General features: G+C 38.9%; 1 long non-coding RNA gene across 2 annotated transcripts; it reads left to right on the top strand.

Moving 5' to 3' along the window:
- Positions 1 to 2,403: 2,403 nt before the first annotated feature.
- LOC132619051 (uncharacterized) lies at positions 2,404 to 9,139 on the top strand. Of its 2 annotated transcripts, none has more exons than XR_009574485.1 (7): positions 2,404 to 2,533; positions 3,647 to 3,719; positions 3,831 to 3,957; positions 4,049 to 4,126; positions 4,647 to 4,770; positions 4,838 to 7,950; positions 8,140 to 9,139. It is a non-coding gene; the product is annotated as an uncharacterized LOC132619051 (long non-coding RNA). The 2 variants fall into 2 exon arrangements; XR_009574484.1 differs by having other exon boundaries at positions 4,838 to 5,151; positions 8,140 to 9,128.
- Positions 9,140 to 20,577: the final 11,438 nt, after the last annotated feature.

Below are 20,577 nucleotides of genomic sequence, written 5' to 3' on the forward strand. Positions count from 1 at the left end.
GAACATGCTAACTACTAGTGCCAAAGTTCGATGTACGACTCTTTAAAAACTTAATGATTAAAATAACTTATCAGCAAAACTTTAATACTATTGAATATCATTAACTTGATATTAATGTATAAAATTTACGCCTCCCATCGCACTTAAACTTGACTTGTTTTTATATTCTGAACAATAAAAAGAAGTTTTTAAAGAAAGTGAAAGCAGGTAAATTTCTTTGCGAAATGGGTGCTAAGGGAAGGCGTTTGTTTTAAGCATATTTCAAACTTCAAAATTCCTAGTTTTTCTCAAACAAAAAATGAGTCACTGGTCATTTTGTAAACATAAATTCAGTGCAGGTAATAAAAAATTATTATTATAAATAGAAGTAATTTTATAATAATTTTGCAAAAAATTATCTATTTATATTTTAAATTTTGATTTTAAGAATATCTTACTAATTATAATTAAAACTGAAAAACTTATATACATGATGGATATAGACAAACAAAAACACACATAGAGAGACACATAAGTAAAATTATAGGTGAAACACCTAGAAAACTAATATTAATATATAAAGGTATTACATGGATGGAAATAAAAAATTCGAAAGAAATAACCATTGCATAGAATAGAAGGAGAAAATATCTTAGTCAAAATCGAAGGGAGTGCTTGATTTTAAGATAAAATTGAGGAGGTATAAATATTTTTGGCTCAATTTTTTGGACCCCTTAGCGAAGACTAGAAACTAATGCAGTAGGGATTCGAACCAAAACAAACACAAAGGTTGAACCAGCGCGCCCATTGGACGTTTTGTCTTGTAGGGGCACTAAATATATTTAAAGGTTCTCTATGTGTATATATATATATATATATATATATATATATATATATATATATAGAAGAGTTTTTCCAATGTAGCTATTTCTTTAATACAATATTTGATGTTTAAAAGTATTCATTTATTAAGTACAATGCTTGATTTTGTAATATCACATTGAAAAGATCAAAATTATTGTTTGTAAAATTATTTTATATTGGGTTTTCTTCTATAAAATTATAATTTTAGTGACATAATAATCTAATTATGAAAAAAAAATAGTTTTAATTATGGAGAATATGAAGCTAATGAGGAAAGAAAACAATCTGAAGATATAAGTATAGAAGGAGTAAGCTGAAATTACAAGACCCCACATGGAGTAATTTTTTTATTACAAAAAATAGCTGCATACATGTTAAAAAAACACATAATTTAAGTTATTCAAGCGCAGCACTAGTGCGTGCACAACATGCACTTGCCATGTCATGGTGAGGTGTCTATGAGAGACACTTTTGCCAAGATTAAGTGTCAATCTGTCACTTGCAAAGCTAAAATGTCTTACAAAATGAGTCAAGTTTAAGGGGCTATTTAGGTATTTAGCCTTAAAAAATAAAAGGTGATTTTTGAATCTTATGGTCTCAAATTAAAGATGTATGTAATCCTTTAAATCTTATGATCTTAAACATGCCATGTAAAATATTGGAATTTCAAAACTTACTAAATATATAAAGAGACACTCTTTTTGGGATATATCATAAAGAAAAGTAAAACACTTAAATTGAGACAGAGGGAATAGTAGTTTTTCTTATAAAATATATATACACTGCAAAAATAAACAATCAAGTAAAAACATATAATGTATGTCGTTTGTATGTATCTTGTATGTCGTGTGCATGTCACTGTATATCCTCTGATACATTAGACATACTAATAACATACACCCGACAAACAAAATACATATAACTATTGTTCTTCCTCTTCGAATTTCAATCTGAAATCCCAACCAAACCCAACTCTAATCTTCACCAAACTACCTTAATTGAGATATAAACTCCACAAGATATTCTCAATTGTTTGCAACATGCAACATTCCATCCAAGCAAATATCAATTTCGCACCCGGTCTTCAAATTCAAAGCTTCAACTTTTTTTACTGACTGCCAATGGAACTTTTCATGGAGTTTACAGCTTTGAGTGTGTTTCATGAGAAAGAGAGAGGGCGGAAGAGAAAGTGGGAAAGATTAGAGCCTAAAATGAAGAATATTGACGTCTAATCCCTTAATTTTTCTATTATTTTGCTATAATTGAACAAAGTGTTGTTATATTTTGTAATTAAATTTAATACCCTAAATAGTTGTAATTAGCACTTAAAAATAACTTGTCCATGTAAAGTTCTCATTATTTATCAATTTTACTACCTGTTTTAGTAAACAATTCGTAAACATAAATTTCATTTTGGTACTTCTACTTAATAGAAGAGTGGGTTAAAAGCAAGGATCGACATGCTTGCTTCCTTATATTTTAAGGGCAATTATGACAATTCACATGTCTCTTTATAAATCTGTCAGCAAACTTACGTGTCAATTAAAAGCAGGTACAATTTTTTTTATATTCTTATTTTAGGACACGTGTTTCTGTGAGTTCATTATCACTTTTTGCTTCTCATCTTCTATGTTCTTCAATCACACTCTCACGCACTTGCATCCTCCATCTTCTCTACTATGATTCTCAGGTATTTCTTTTCCTGTTGCTCTGCAAGCTTCTCTCCTCTCTTCTTCTAAATTTACATCAGTGTCTATTTGGGCATTTGATGGATTTATTTCTGTGGTTTCATAAAGTTTTGATTTTTACCGCGATATGAGTCAAAAAGGGATTGCAAGAAAGTGGTTTTTGATATCATTCTCTGGTTTGTAGTGGGTTTTGATCTTTACAAAGATTACAAAGATCTAGATGTGTAATGGGTTTTGATGAGACTCTTTATCTATAGGGTAGAAGTAGCTTAATTTTATAACAATTACAACTTTGGATTTTCCAAAAAAATCCCAATTGATATTTTGAAAGAAATGGGGTTTTGCTTAAAGATTAAGTTAATACGAATCACCAAGTCAATTCATGATACATCGATTTTCATGCTTTTAAATTCTAGCATCTGTTTCAATCTCGAAATTCTTAGTAATAAATATGGGTTCTCATGCTTTTATTCCGTTAATGAGGAGTTCAAAGAATGATAACTTATGCTATTACTTGAATTAATATGGTGTTCAAGGAATAATAATTGTGTTAAAAAAAATAAAGATACTGGTGATGAGGGAAGCTACAAAATGTTGGATTGGAAAAAAGGAATAATGAAGAAGATGGTGGTTTGGAGATTTTGGCAAACAAACATCCTTAAAGTATGCCTCCAACTTAAATTACATCCTCAATAACGGAGTTTCATCCTTAATGTTTTCTCTTTCGGTTTCAATTTCAGAATATCATTTGCAATAACTTAGATGATAGAATCTTTCTGGGATTAGTCTAAAGATTGAATCTTTATGATTTATTTTACTGAAAAGTTCATTAAAAAAAAATTCGTCCTATTTGAGTTTGAATGTTAAAGCTGTTTTATGTTTGTCTCAATTCGATTCCCCCAACAATTGCAATTTTCTCTGCTTTCTATTTACTCCTACCGAGTGCTGGCCGACTGATCATTTACTTTTTAAGTGGCATTAACATTTGTCTTTCTAGTTCACATTTGTTATAATCTTGAGGCTGGATTTTGCTATATTTTTGTTTGCACTCATATATGGAGTTTCTAATCTTTTATTATGTGCACAACCAAAAATAAATATCCATATGCATGTAGGTATATGGAGCAGATACAACACGACGATACTCCTAGATCCTACATAGCCACAAGCTACCACATTAGCTGCATGGTAATACACATATATTTCACTTCTGTCGATACAACTTTTGTAACATTTGCTTCCAATAACATAAATACATATCTATGCAAGACACAATTAGAGAAGCCATCTGTTTTGTAGGGCCAAAACAATTTAACAATTGCTGATTGAGTAAACAACAAAGATCACACCCCCAGAAGGCACTCTTCTTTTTGTTCCCTTTGAAAAAGAACCAATACTCATATTTGATATCCAAACGCAGCCGCAGGTACAACAACAAAGAGTGACATTTAACCTTCCAGTCCGTTGCAGCTATTTTTTCAATCAACAAATACTAAATTAATTTCTAAATTTTACAGAGGCAAATATTCTACATTGATGGTGAACTCTCACTGATAATGAGGACCAACATTTCTGTTCAATGGCTTGCTCAAATTGTAAGATGTCATTTTTAAGAACTACTTCACCAAGGCCAATCTACTGTATACACTGCGATCGATCCACCCAACTTATCCCCAATTATTACTAATGAACATAACATCGAAAAATACTCTTCCTTTGAAAAAGTACTGAAAGATGTTTGAATTGTTTGCTTCATTTATAAGAAATACACTTTGCCACCCTTTACTATTTTACATTAAAATGATCACTCAAAGTTTTAAGTTAAATTGTTCAACCCAACCACTGGAACTTAAACTTCCTATTCTCTGTTACTATATATCTATGATACTATTGTATTCTTAAATATAGGTAAATTTGAAATTAAGTCAAAGACTAGAATCGAATTTTATTCTTAATTCTATTGCTCTGAGGTAATGGAACTTACATATCAGTGTATACTTTTTCTGATTTTAACAACTTTCCTCACATCTTAATTATCTTCTAGGTAGCTGATTTATGATGACGCCATGCTTTACCTATTAAACTTCAAAATGTCTTTTTACTATTTTACAACAGAATCCAATTCGAAGTTATGGTCACCGATCACACTGGTTCCACAATAGCCTCCATTTCAGATCAATCAACAGAGAAGATGTTAAACCTCACAGTACAAGAGATTTATGACGTCTGCCGTGCAAAGGTATTTTACATGATCGAATTTATAAACTTAAGCCAATCATCATAACTAACTAACTTTCTCAATGCAGAGAAAAGCGCTACTTCTTGACAATGCGCATAGACAATTAAGAGCATAGACTTTCAGAATCCAAATGAAAAGATTATTTTCCAAAATTTTGGACAAGCTAGCTCTTCTGAATTATGAGGAAAAAGAATCTGCCAACCAGCCATTACCAACTGCAGTAATGATGGGCATCGCGGAAGCAAGCAAGCACAAGGTTATGGAGATCGTCTCAGAACTAAGGAACCAACAAAACCTGCCCGCCAAAGACAAACCTTCCAGCAGTAAACATAAAATCAAAATCAGGGCCCCTATCAAAAGGGACAGAAAGGTGCTCGAAATGTAAGTCTCACAACATCACTCATAACTGCATTTTCTACTACCTCTGTAACTTGACTTGAGCAAACTTAGAATGAGATGGCTGCCAATACCCAAAAAAAACCTCACATAAGCTCCCTTACTTGAATATGAGTAATTTTTTTTTTTTTACAAAATACCCAATGAATCCCACAATGTGGGGTCTGGGGAAGGTAGAGTGTACGTAGACCTTACCTCTACATTAGGTAGGGAGGCTGTTTCCGGAAGACTCTCGGCTCAAGAAAAGGAATAGGAAAGGTTAGATACGGGCAAACAATTCAAAGCAATTAAGAAAATGAAAACAACCAAAGTGAATAAGCCATGATAAACCATTCTGTGCAAATAGATACTCGCAGAAATCAAGGGATAAGAAACTAAAGATCAATGCAGCTACTCGCAAGAAAGGATAAATGCGACTACCTACTAGCCTTCTACCCTGATCTGAGTCCTCCAAACCCTCCTATCTAAGGTCATGTCCTCAGTAAGCTAGAGATGCGCCATGTCCTGTCTAATCACCTCTCCCCAATACTTCTTCGGCCTACCTCTACCTCTTCTGAAACCGTCCATAGCTAGCCTCTCGAACCTCCGCACTGGGGCATTTGCGTCTCTCCGCATCACATGCCCAAACCATCTCAGCCTCGCTTCCCGCATTTTGTCCTCCATCGAGGCTACTCCTACTTCGTCTCGGATAACTTCATTCCTACTCCTATCGCTCCTAATGTTCCCACACATCCATCGCAGCATTCTCATTTCCGCCACTTTCATTTTCTGAACGTGAGACTTCTTGACTGGCCAACATCCGCCCCATACAACATAGTAGGTCTATCCACCACTTTTTAGAACTTGTATTTAAGTTTTGGTGGCACCTTCTTGTCGCACAACACTATATAACACATAAAAAATAGAAACAAGATGTACTATGAAAATATAAAGAGTTATCAAGAATCAGACTGGCACCGTCTCTCCACAGTCCATAGAGCTTTGTTCTTTGAAAGGACCATTTCATGAGTTTTATTAGCCTAAAAATAATTCACTAAACAAATATTTATTGTGTCCACTTACTGAGAGTTGCATTTAAGCTTGTAAATATGAAAAATGTCCTTTAAAATTTACATTTCCATTTTTCAGTGAGCCAGCTTCTATTGTGTAAAAATCTAACACACTTTTCTTTAATTATATTTTTATATTTGAACTGAAGCACTTTATGTTTGCCAATTTTAATACATATGAATTTCATGCCTCTACACAATATTTTAACTCAGTGGATGTAAGTCATCGGTTCAAATCCGACAAAGGGCTTTGAAATCTGTTTATGAGTGGTGGTAAATAAGAGTGCAACAACGGCTTTGTTCGTAAGGTTCATGATCTCTCACTAGATCATAATTCATAAGTGCAAATTATTGTAGGACAAAGTAGTGTTTAATAGTCCCTGCACCAACATCATTCCTTCTTAGTCTACAAAGATGTGATTATGCCTGGTAGATTTGAACGAATGCATTTGCTTTAATCCTTTATTTATAGCATTGCTAAGTAGTCATTAAGTTAAGAAAATTATTCAATTTCTCTTCCTTTTTGCGTACTTCAAATTTATTGTTGTCATTCTAACACAGAGCTGAGTACCTCAAGATGAAGAAGTGTTTTTGCCCAATTGTATAGTTGTGATGGTTGGTCTTTGTTTCATTTCCCTCATAGATTTTAATCTCACCTCCTTTATTTTATTCTTAGAAATATCAATGTTAATTTAACTTGCAGGAATGTATGTTTAGCTACTTGATACGCTCAAATTACACTTTTTAATGGCATAACGCGGACGTTGTCAAATATAGTAACCCAACAAGGTTGGGGTCGAATCCCACAGAGAACAATATGTAGACATTTAAGCAGATTAAGAATTATCACCAACAATAGCTAGGCCGAACGCATCAATGGTGGTTTTTAAATATGACTTTGATAAAATACGAAAATATACAATCTAATCTAGAAAGCAAGTAAATTGATCAATGGCCACAAGAATGGAATAAAGGAAACTACTTCTCAAGTAACGATCCAATATATTTCACGAATTACAGATAATGGTAATATTATGTTAATTAGCCTCGGATAATGACTCTAAATTAACTTCTCCCGAAGATTAACTAGACTACCTAATTGAATATCCCTAAAGCAATTAGGAGCATTAAGAACATCGGCCTATGGCTACAAGTGGTATCACCTATTCCTAGGTCAATTTCCTTTAGATGAGGGTTAACGCCCCAAATTCATGTTAATTATTCTATCCCAATCCCGTTCTTCCTCTTCCGAGTTTCAAACAAAGTAAATGGGTGAGTCTTAGGGTTAGCTACTCCCTTGAGAAACGTTGAAGGACAAGAATAATTAAAATAACAATAACTTACTTGATTAAAAATAATGTCGATCAATAAATAAGCACAACAAGAGTTTCAATCTCAATTGTCACCAAGAAATTCCCATAAACAAGATTTGAATAAAAGAAAGAAAATATATGTAGGAACCCTAGCCTCCAAACTTGTGTTTTATGCCAAAGATGTCTAAGAATGGTGGCTTATGAAATATTTAAAGATGTAGGAAAAAGCCCAAAAAAATAACTGAATCCAAAATAAATTGGGAGAATTTTTAGTCCCATCCCAACTCAAATAGAGAAACTGGTCCAAAGTCAGCAACAGAAGAATCCTTGCGCCGCACAAGCTAAGGCGTAACCTGAAGTCCTTCGTACACTGATCCTTGCGTTGCTGTACTCCCACTGAACTGTGCATTTTTTGTCATCATGTGAGACTTCCTTCGTCATTTAAATTAATTATACTAAAGTCTTCATCTCCAAATATCCTGTGCTCCCTGATATTTGGCAAAAATATCATGTTTTGTGTCGTATTACAGCCTACGCTTATGACTTTTATCGCTTAATTCATGACGTAACCGTCGTATTTGAACTTATGTTGTTATATTTCATGTGTATAGGTACGATGACGACAAACGATGGAAACTGTGCTTAAAATGATTGGAATTCGTAGCATATGTCGATTAGATGAGGTGACGAGTCGAAGACCACAAAGGATGAACTAAAAGGAGATTAAATCGACTGAAGAAACCTCGCTTTTCTTCCGCATCGCGGGAAGCCTCAGAACATCAGGCCATCCAATCGCATCGCGTGAAGAAAGCGGACCAACCAACTCAGTCATCACCATCTCGCGATCCTTCCGCATCGCGGAAGGAAAGCGAGAACCCTCAGTACATTGCGCGATCCTTCCGCGATGCGGAAGGAAAGCGGGGTTCTGCAGAAGTTATCTCGATTAGACTAGGATTTGGATTCCTTATTTGTTATTTTTACCCTAGCCTATATATAGACGTTTTAATAGCTGAGAACGGTGTGCTGGGATTATTCAAGGATTTGTAAGCCACCGTTCTATTTTTCTCTCTCTAGGTTTATTTTCTTTTTCAACCCTAGTTTATTCATGGATTCTTTTGTCTATGATTGAATCATGAGTAGCTAATCTCTTAATTCTAGGGTTGTGGCGAAAGACTTGAAAGTTGGTTTGATGACAATTATTATCTATTGATTTTCCATATTTTGGGTTGCTTGTTTATTCTTGATCTTAATTTGTTTGATTATCTGGCCAATAGTTAGACATTATCTGTGGTGCGTGAATTGAACTTGAGAAAGGGAATTTACGTACGTAATAAGAATAAATAGAGTTTGTTCGATTTAATCGTTTTGCTACTGAGGATAGAGATATACCCTTTAGCCCTACTTAGTTGAATACAGTGAAATAAATGCGTTCTTGTTACCTCTGATGACCATAGAGATATAGGCGTTATAGTAACATCTACAGACTTGTGAGAAGTTCGAGAGAACATCATAAAGTATAATTAACCCGTCAACTAGTAACCCAGGAACTGAAATAGGTGGAATTGTCCGAAGATCAACTGGCTTGTCGAAAGCCATGACCCTAGATCTTTCTCTTATCTGATAATTCTTACAATCTTTGTCAAAATAGTCTCAGTCACAAAAAAACCTATCACCAATTGTTTACTTTTCAGTTTTAGTTTAGTACAACAAGCATCTTGATTTTCACTTTCTTGAATAGTTCATCTGAATTTGAATTAGCTTAACAGTAGAATCTAAGTCTCTGTGGGATCGATATCTGGACTTAACAGTCTATATTACTTGTACGACCACGTATACTTGCGTGTGCGTTCGGGAGCAACATGTTTTTGGCGCCGTTGCCGGGGACTTAGAAAAATTTACTGTTTTTCTAATTTGAGTTTGTTTTTCTATTCAAGTCTTTACTTTTTTTCGTTGTTCTACTTGTGATTCTTCAGGCTTCTCTGGTTTATGCCAAGCACTAGAAGTTCAGGACAACCGTTAGTTGATCTTGATCAAGAAATCGAAAGAACCTTTCACCGACAGAGACAAATGGCTAACGAAGCAGCAAGACTTGCTCTTGAACAGGCAGAAAGGGATAGAGCCAGAAACGCTGATGAACAGGGTGAGAGAGCAGCTGCGAGGGCACAAGAACAACATATTATGTTATCCAGTTATGCTAGGCCTAGTCTGGCAACTATTGTTAAGGCTATTGTTAGGCCCGACATTACTGGAAATTTCGAGCTAAAAGAAGGAACAGTGCGGCTGGTGCAACATACGTGCCAGTATATGGGTAAGTCTAGTGAAGACCCACATAAGCATTTGATGCAGTTCGTGAAGTTGAGCGAAAATTTCCAATATAGAGATGTTCCCGATGACTATGTGAAGCTATCCTTATTTCCGTTCTCACTGATTGGCGAAGCAAGGGAATGGTTGACGAATCTACCTGCAGGTTCTATTACTTCTTGGGAGATATTATCAAATAAGTTTATCGATAGGTTCTTCTCACCCAAGAAGACAAATGAGCTGCGAGGACGAATTGCTAACTTCACTCAGAGAGATTACGAATCTCTACCACACGTCTGGGAAAGGTATAAGGGCTATCTGCGAGATTGCCCCCATCACATACAGCCAAAGGAGATCATTGGCAACTATTTCGTAGAAGGTCTTAACCATGAATCAAGGGCCCTGCTGAATGCTTCAGCTCAAGGTCAGATATTAAACAAAACATATGAAGAGATGGAAGATCTCCTTGAGATGATGTCTGAGGGTCATCATGAGTATCATGAAAATAGCCGGGGGTTACCACAAAAAGCTACTGGGGTTCTTAAATTTGATGATGTTGCAGCTATTCGGGCTGATATTGGTACGCTCACTAACGTGATGTTGAGGGTGTTTCCTCAAGCTCAGCAGATCCAACCAGTCCAACATATTTAACAAGCAGTATGTGTGGGTTGCGGTGAACCTCATGACTATAACAATTGTCCATTGAATCCAGAGTTCGTTTATTTTGTGGGACAGCAGAATCGCGGTCCCGGTAATCGGGGAAACTATTATGGAAATAATTACAACACTCCATTTGGGAAGCAGGATTTCCACAAGCCGAACAATTATCAGCAACCTCAAGCTCAGCCAGCTAGCAATTTAGAGGAGATGATGAAGCAGCTCATAGCTCAAAATCAAGTGATGCAGCAGCAAAATCAGAAAATTCAGAGTGAAATGCAGAAATCTATTCACGAGCTTGAGCATCAGATGGGGCAGATGGCTCTTATGCAGAATGTCAGACCTCCGGGTGCTCTTCCGAGTGATACTGAAAAGAATCCAAAAGAATGCAAAGCAGTCACCTTGAGGAATGGTAGAGAGCTAGAAGAATGGCTGCCGAAAAAGAAGAACATAGCAGAGGCAGAACTTATCCCTGCTAAGCGAGCTGAACCAGAGCAAACATGTGCAGAGCAACATGTGGAGGAAGTGGTGCGACCACCCCCCCCCCCCCCCCTTTCCACAGTGGCTTCAGAAACAGAAAGCAGATTCGACTTGCAAGAAATTTCTTGAACTCTTAAAACTGGTACACATCAACATACCTTTGGTGGAGCTTCTGCAAGAAGTCCCAAAATATGCGAAATATATTAAAGATGTGGTCGCGAACAAATGGCGTTGGATAGAGTTTGAGACTGTTGCACTTACTGAGGAGTGCAGTTCTAGAGTGAGGAGTAAAATTTCCAAAGTTGAAAGATCCGGGCAGCTTCACAATTTCGATTACGATTGGCAACATTGAAGTTGGGCTAGCATTGTGTGATTTGGGTACTAGTATTAATCTGATGCCCACCTCTGTGTTCCGAACGTTGGGTTTGGGAGAGCCTAGGCCAACCACTATTACGTTGCAGTTGGTTGATCGATCTCTTGCTTACCCTGATGGTATTATTGAGGACGCTCTTGTGAAGGTAGGCCCATTTATTCTGCCAGTTGATTTTGTGATACATGATTATGAGGCAGATAAGAGTGTTCCTCTCATCATGGGGAGAGGATTCTTGGCTACTGTCGATGCTGTGATTCGAGTGAAAGATGGGAAGATGTCTATGACAGTTAATGGGCAAGAGGTGACTTTTGATGTGTTTAAAGCTACCAGACTTCTAGCCCATTATGAGGAGTTGAAGATGATTTCCGTGGTGGAACCCGAGCTCACTAATGCCGAGTTAGATCACTTTCTAGCTTCGCGAGATCCGTTAGAGACAGCTTTGGTGTATCGGGAAAATCTGAAAATTGACGCAGAAGTGGAGGAGTGTCTTAGCATTCTTGACACTTCATGTGCTTATCTACGCGCAAGGACACCGGTTGAGGAGCTAGACAGACCAGAGTCATGGAAAAAGCCGAAACCATCAATTGAAGAGGCCCCCGTTCTTGAGTTGAAACCATTGCCTCCTCACCTTCGCTATGCTTTCTTGGGTAGTGGAGACACATTGCCCGTAATCCTCTCTGCTTATTTGACTGATGTGCAGGTTGAACGTGTGTTACGAGTGCTAAGAGATCGAATTCGAGCCCTTGGGTGGTTGATAGCTGATATTCGAGGTATTAGTAGCTCATTTTGCATGCACAAAATATTATTGGAGGAAAACAGCAAACCCAGTATTGAGTGCCAGCGCGACTGAACCCGATCATGAAGGAGGTGGTGAAGAAAGAGGTAATCAAGTGGCTTGACAGCTGCATTATTTATCCCATCTCTGACAGCAATTGGGTGAGTCCTGTACAATGTGTCCCGAAGAAAGGGGGCATAACTGTGGTGGAAAACGAGAAGAATGAATTGGTACCTCAACGAACTGTTACGGGCTGGAGGATATGTATCGACTATCGCAAGTTGAACAACGCCACCAGAAAATATCATTTTCCTTTGCCTTTCATGGATCAGATGCTCGACAGGTTGGCTGGGCACGATTATTATTGCTTTTTGGATGGTTATTCAGGTTACAACCAGATCATGATTGCGCCTGAGGATCAAGAGAAAACCACATTCACATGTCCATATGGCACATTTGCATTCCGGAGGATGCCTTTCGGTTTGTGCAATGCTCCAGGTACCTTCCAGCAATGCATGATGGCTATTTTCACCGATATGGTGGAAAATTATGTGGAGGTATTTATGGATGACTTCTTTGTTTTTGGAGATTCTTTTGATGACTGTTTAAATCATCTTGATGCCGTGTTAGCCCGTTGTGAAGAAACGTAATTGGTACTTAACTGGGAAAAATGCCACTTCATGGTGCGAGAGGGAATCGTTCTTGGGCACAAGATATCTACCAAGGGAATCGAGGTTGACAAGGCGAAGATTGAAGCGATTGAAAGATTACCACCACCTGTTTCAGTTCGGGGAGTGCGCAGTTTTCTTGGGCATGCAGGATTCTATCGACGATTCATCAAAGACTTCTCTAAAGTTGCTAATCCAATGTGCAAGCTGTTAGAGAAAGATGTGAAGTTTATGTTTAATGAAGCCTGTCTGAAGGCTTTGGAGGAGCTGAAACGATGGTTAGTGTCAGCACCTATTATCATCGGACCCGATTGGTCTCTGCCGTTTATTTTGATGTGTGACGCAAGTGATTTTCCTGTGGGAGCTGTCCTTGGTCAGAAAAGGGGCAAGATTTTTCATCCTATTTACTACGCCAGCAAAACACTTGATGCAGCCCAGATGAACTATACTGTCACAGAGAAGGAGTTATTGGCGGTTGTCTACGCCTTTGACAAATTCCGTTCATATCTTGTGGGCATGAAGGAGACTGTCTATACTGATCACACTGCAGTTCGTTATTTGTTTGCAAAGAAAGATGCAAAGCCGAGGCTTATTCATTGGGTGTTGCTGCTACAAGAGTTTGACATCGAGATTCTTGATCGAAAGGGCACAGAAAATTAGGTAGCAAATCACCTATCGAGATTAGAAGATCGGGAACATGTGGACGAAGCAGTGGCGATTAAGGAGACTTTTCCTGACGAACAACTCTTTGCTCTTCAATCAGCTGAGGTGCCATGGTATGCAGACATGGTGAACTTTATAGTAAGTGAGATTTACCCCCTGGTGCTAATCACGAGAAAAAAAAGCGGATTTTGCATGACAGTCGTTTCTACGTGTGGGATGAACCCTATCTCTACCGGGTTGGCACAGATCAGCTGATCAGAAGGTGTGTTCCAGAGGAAGAGGTCTCAGCGATTCTCGAGAAGTGTCACTCATCACCCTATGGGGGACATCACGCCGGTGACAGAACAGCTGCAAAGGTACTTCAGTCCGGGTTATACTGGCCAACATTGTTCAAAGATGCTCATGAATTTGTGCGCGCATGTGATAGCTGCCAGAGAACCGGAAATATTTCCAAGCGTCACGAAATGCCTTTGAAGGGCATCTTAGAAATCGAGTTGTTTGATGTGTGGGGTATTGCCTTCATGGGTCTCTTCATACCATCCAAAGGAAATAAGTATATATTGGTCGCTGTAGACTATGTCTCGAAGTGGGTGGAAGCCATTGCACTTCCCACCAATGATGCAAGTGTGGTGGCGCGATTTCTGAAAAAGAACATTTTTACAAGGTTTGGGGCCCCTCGGGCCATCATCAGTGATTAAGGTACGCACTTCTGCAATCGGCTCTTTGATAAATTATTGCTCAAGTATGCGGTGAAACACAAGATAACGACTGCTTATCACCCTCAGACGAGTGGTCAAGTGGAGGTATCGAACAGAGAAATCAAGAGGATTTTGGAGAAGACTGTGAGCATAAGTATAAAAGATTGGTCATTGAAGCTTGATGACGCTCTGTGGTCATACAGAACAGCTTACAAAACTCCGATTGGCACATCTCCATATAAGCTCGTCTTTGGTAAGGCATGTCATCTACCAGTCGAGCTTGAGCATAGCGCATATTGGGCGATCAAGAAGCTGAATCTAGACATGGTTCAAGCTGGAGAGAAGAGATTGTTGCAGCTGCACGAGTTGGAAGAATTTCGCTATCATGCTTATGAAAACGCGAAAATGTACAAGGAGCGAACTAAGAGAATTCATGATAGGCGCATCCAGTCTCGGGACTTTGAGCCTAGGCAGTTAGTCTTGCTGTATAACTCTAGGCTGAAGATCTTCGGTGGAAAGTTGAAGAGTAAGTGGTCTGGACCATTCGAGGTAGTTCGTGTGACTGCACATGGAGTAGCCGAGCTAAAGAGACCCAACTCAGATGAGACATTCTTGGTGAACGAGCAAAGAGTGAAGCATTACTACGGGGAGGCCACCGATCGCGCAAGGTCCACCATCGATCTAGAAGAGGCTTGAGGAAAGCCTACGTCGTGCCGCGACATTAAATCAGGCGCTTCTCGGGAGGCAACCCGTGTAAAAAAAAAGTGTCGTGCCACGACCTTAACTAAGGCGCTTGTTGGGAGGCAACCCAACCTTTTGTATGAGATAGGTCACGTTTGTTCGTGTTGCAGGAATTGGGCGGAAAGAAGAAAAATACAAAGTGCCCAGTGATTTGCACATTGGTCCCGCGATGCGGACAAATCGCGCGTGGAAAATCAAAAACCTTCAGTGATTCACGCGATCTATCCGCGATGCGGACCAATCGCGTAGAGTACTGCAGCCTCGCGCTTTCCTTCCGCGATGCAGACGGATCGTGCGGGTCGAGTCGGTTTGCATTCGTTTTTCTATTATTTACAATACATACACGACCCATCCTTCACTTTCACCCCAAAACAGAACCATTCTCTCCCATATTCCCTTTTCCACGGAAAACACATCCCCATCCCTATTCCCTCTCTAACAAAAACAACTTCAAGTTGCACCAATCCATCCCCCATTAACTTCACAAGGTAAGTGGGTTTGGTTTCCATTGTTTTCCTCTTTCCATTGTTATCGATGTGTGTAGTTGTAAAATAGGGATATGGGTATGGGCGACTATTGGGCGGGGATTGGTATTGCTTGTGTGATATAGGTGATTATGGCTAGAATGTGACTCCCATTGCACAAGGGAGGGTTCTTCAACCCACCATTGTTATCAAAAGTTAAGGGACGATTTTACGCCCACAAGGTGTTCGATAAAAGTCCTAAACCAAGTTTTTGTGAAATTGTGAAGTATTGAGTAGCAATGGAACATTAACCGAACATAGGAACCCTTGTGCATCTCCTCTCACCATAAAATTCGAATTGTGAGGGAGGATTGGAGAATTGTGATTTTTCCACCCCAAGCCCTACAACATGAAAATAACTTACTTTGTTTTTGTTTGTGTTGTCATGTAGGAGTAGTTAACTTCCTTTGTTTTCAATTTTCATAATGTAGTTTGAAGTAAGTGTGGGGTTGTGCCATGACCCCTTAGTTACTGACCTATACCTCTCATTTGGTAATGCGTTGTTTTGCAGGCAAAATGGTTCACGCCAAGTCCAAGGGCAAAGCTGTCGCCTCCTCCTCCCAAGGCACAAAAAGAGGAAGAGCACAAAACATGTCCAAAGCGACAAAAGTGCAAACATCCGGAAAGGGAAAGCATCCCGCGGTCGTCATTCCGCCGGCATCTAAAAGGACAACCTACCCCCATCTCTCGGGGGGAAGGGGCAGAGTGGTATGCGGGGTTTGACACCTCGAAGGGATACAATCATGAGCGAGCAATCAGTCGAGTCCCTTTGAAGAAGAATTTCCGGGATGTCTACAACTGTATAGTTGCCATGGGATGGACGTCTGTGTTCGAACAACCGGGGCCTGTGAACATTGATTTGGTCATGGAACTTTATGCTAGCATGCCAATCCGTAGGACTCCAGATTCTGTGTTCATTCGAAAAAATTGGGTGCCATTGACGGCATCAACCTTGTGCGGGGCAATTGGAGTCTCGGATGTGCCTGCTGAGCCATTACTAGAATTCATCAAAAGGCCCGATTATAGGGCTATCTGGGAAACTCTTTGTGGAGCCAACTCAAAAGCTCAATGGGCTCGATACTCAGGGCCTCTTCGGAAGCATCGGAGCATGAGCATGAGTAACTTTTGTAGAGAGGCCCGAGTGTGGTTGCGCCTTCTAAATGCTAGAATCATGCCACTTGATCACTTCTTGGAGGTACAAAGGGAGAGAGTGTGCATTGTGTACTTCCTGATGACAGGGCAGCCGGTGAATATCGGGTATTGGATGCTGCCGGAAATTCGCAAAGTGCGGGCTGGCAAGTCGAAAAGGCTGAGTTATGGAAACACTCTCACTTCCTACTTAATGAGGCTCGACGAGGAGTTGGCATACTCTACTGATAGAGTACTTGAGGCGCCCATTGACTCGCTCGACATCTCAAATGTCATGGCCCCAGAGAGTGTATCCGGACATCATTTGACTTCGGCAGAGGAGAGGTCCGCCCAGTCCACCGTACTAGCCCAGCTTTACTCGGGAATGATGGTTGCGAGTGAGAACTTTAATATTGATCTCACAAGGGTCTTTATTCAGAACCCCCACACTCCACATTCTCGGGCACTGGTGGGCGAGCTGTCTCAGTTACCTGCGGATAAGGACGAGAACTCGGCTGATCGAGTCATAGCTGCATTCTACGAGGAGGAGGAGGTAGAGTCGCTGATGCAAGGCGACGACAATGAAGAAGAAGAGGACGCCGAGCCAGATGAGGGCGAGGCTGATGATGAGGACGACTAGGCACTAGTGGGCCCCAGGGAGTATTTCTTACCTTGCTTGCGATTTATTTGGTTTCAAATATATATGCATTGAGGGCATTGCATAATTTTAAGTATGGGGTGGAAAAATACATCCCTGGTTTGTAACAACATGTTTTGAGGTTGCGGATGATGATTAGTATGCCTTAGGATTTATTTTTTTAGTAGTTTTGCATCTTAGTGTCGAAAAAACAATTAAAAAAAAAAAGTCAAAAAGATTTTATTTTATTTATTTTTCTTTGATAACTTCTTAAGTCCCTCATTAGTAGGCATTCATCATCCACCCCCTTTGGTTTTCTTATGGCCTCGGTTCTTTCCCGAGGGGGGGCCTTTGAATCGGGCGTAGGTAGATTTTTGTTTTATAGTCATAAGAAGGGCTGTTCCTGATGACGGGTGGATGACAACCTGCTTGGGGAAAATTATTCCTTAGGCTAGGTGTATTCAAATGCTAGGTGCACGGGATAGGTGAAGTATTGTCATATGAGTGATCTTGAATTTTTTTGTGAAAGTATGCCGTGAAATTGTATCACTTTTCTTGGAAGCACTTGAAAATGGTTTTTATTTTGACTCGTATGACCCACTTGGCATTGTTGATTGTCATTGTTGTTTGATTGTTTCGAGGTACAATCGGATCCCTCTTGCGTCGATTGTGTGCCATGTGTGAGTAAGGTTTCATATTTGAATCCATGTTTGGTATTGACATCTAGAACTTGCCCTGTGTGTTCACAAAGCGAAATGAAGTTTGGTTGAGCCTAGAAAGTGATAGAGGCGTTTCTTTGATTAGTCACTAAAAAGCCTTAAAAGTTATCCTACCAATTTGCAAATAGCACCCTAGTTAACCTTTTTGAGCCTTTAGCCTTTTCTTTGATAGCAGTTAATTAGCCTTTACCCCTTCGTTCTATAACACTTGATGTTTGATCCAAAACACTCCATGAGCACTTTAATCAATTACAAGTATAATGGGAGTTGGGATGTGAAATAAAGAGGAGAAATGGTTGTTAATTGAAATCTAGGAAGACGATGGGAGCACCGAATGAACAGAACTAGTTCACCTGTTAGTTGGGAGTCGAAAAAGTTTTTTTTTTTTTATAGCGAAAAAGTTTCCCTTCTAACTTGTGTGACTTTTAAAAAGAGTGGTGCTTAAACAAAGAAAATGGGTGAATTGGGGAGAAATTTAAAGGTTGGTTGGTATTGAATAAGGGCTAATGAAAAAATCGTGCAAGAATGATAAAAGTAGAAGTATTAAGGTGCTTAGGGAGGTTAGTCACTATTATCCAAATAATTCCTACCCGTCCCTTAGACTACATTACAACCCTCGAAGTCCTATTTGATTCTAGGTTCGTCTTACTTGTATTAGTAGAGTGGTTACACTACGGGCAAGCCTATGGTATGTCGTATTTTACATGTGATGTTCTTTGTGAGAGTGAGCGTACTTATTTATTTCAGGTCCATTGATTTAAACATATGTGATTCTTGATGAGATATGGACTACTTTGTTGTAGTAAGGGCACGTAACTAGCAATAGAGTGGTGAAGTGTTGATTTCTTGATCATAAGGTTGCTTATATGCGTTAAAGTGGTGTGGTTGAGTCAATTGGTTTTGAAATTTGAAGTGTTTTCTTTGGGAAGAAGTACTTGGTCCTGAAAATGAGGCTTTTAAACCTTTGGCATGGCTTTCGCAACTTCGGTCATTGTTTTGGTTTTGAAAATCTTTCTTCAGAGATAGCCATACTAGCCGAATCCCGTTGCAGACCTGTTTGAATGAGTTGAGCTAGAAGTGTAGTCTGGTGTTGGTTTGTGTTTGCTCGAGGGCGAGCAAAGTCTAAGTGGGGGGTGGTGATATTTGGCACAAATATCATGTTTTGTGTCGTATTACAGCCTACGCTTATGACTTTTATCGCTTAATTCATGACGTAACCGTCGTATTTGAACTTATGTCGTTATATTTCATGTGTATAGGTACGATGACGACAAACGATGGAAATTGTGCTTAAAATGATTGGAATTCGTAGCATATGTCGATTAGATGAGGTGACGAGTCGAAGACCACAAAGGATGAACTAAAAGGAGATTAAATCGACTGAAGAAACCTCGCTTTTCTTCCGCATCGCGGGAAGCCTCAGAACATCAGGCCATCCAGTCGCATCGCGTGAAGAAAGCGGACCAACCAACTCAGTCATCACCATCTCGCGATCCTTCCGCATCGCGGAAGGAAAGCGAGAACCCTCAGTACATTGCGCGATCCTTCCGCGATGCGGAAGGAAAGCGGGGTTCTGCAGAAGTTATCTCGATTAGACTAGGATTTGGATTCCTTATTTGTTATTTTTACCCTAGCCTATATATAGACGTTTTAATAGCTGAGAACGGTGTGCTGGGATTATTCAAGGATTTGTAAGCCACCGTTCTATTTTTCTCTCTCTAGGTTTATTTTCTTTTTCAACCCTAGTTTATTCATGGATTCTTTTGTCTATGATTGAATCATGAGTAGCTAATCTCTTAATTCTAGGGTTGTGGCGAAAGACTTGAAAGTTGGTTTGATGACAATTATTATCTATTGATTTTCCATATTTTGGGTTGCTTGTTTATTCTTGATCTTAATTTGTTTGATTATCTGGCCAATAGTTAGACATTATCTGTGGTGCGTGAATTGAACTTGAGAAAGGGAATTTACGTACGTAATAAGAATAAAGAGAGTTTGTTCGATTTAATCGTTTTGCTACTGAGGATAGAGATATACCCTTTAGCCCTACTTAGTTGAATACGGTGAAATAAATGCGTTCTTGTTACCTCTGATGACCATAGAGATATAGGCGTTATAGTAACATCTACAGACTTGTGAGAAGTTCGAGAGAACATCATAAAGTATAATTAACCCGTCAACTAGTAACCCAGGAACTGAAATAGGTGGAATTGTCCGAAGATCAACTGGATTGTCGAAAGCCATGACCCTAGATCTTTCTCTCATCTGATAATTCTTACAATCTTTGTCAAAATAGTCTCAGTCACAAAAACACCCATCACCAATTATTTACTTTTCAGTTTTAGTTTAGTACAACAAACATCTTGATTTTCACTTTCTTGAATAGTTTCATCCGAATTTGAATTAGCTTAACAGTAGAATTTTAGTCTCTGTGGGATCGATATATGGACTTAACAGTCTATATTACTTGTACGACCATGTATACTTGCGTGTGTGTTTGGGAGCAAAACTCCCAAGTGCCAAAGACCTCAATACCCGTGTCATGTTATATACTCACTTTAATATTTTCCTCTGTTTCAATTTCAACACTTCTTGTTTAATTTTGCTAAAAATTTCTTCAATTTCATACCACTTTATTCCTACACAATAAAATATAATATTAAGCACAAATCAATAAAATAATAC

Source organism: Lycium barbarum, chromosome 11, assembly GCF_019175385.1.
Source record: "Lycium barbarum isolate Lr01 chromosome 11, ASM1917538v2, whole genome shotgun sequence".
NCBI classification, from domain to species: Eukaryota; Viridiplantae; Streptophyta; class Magnoliopsida; order Solanales; family Solanaceae; genus Lycium; species Lycium barbarum.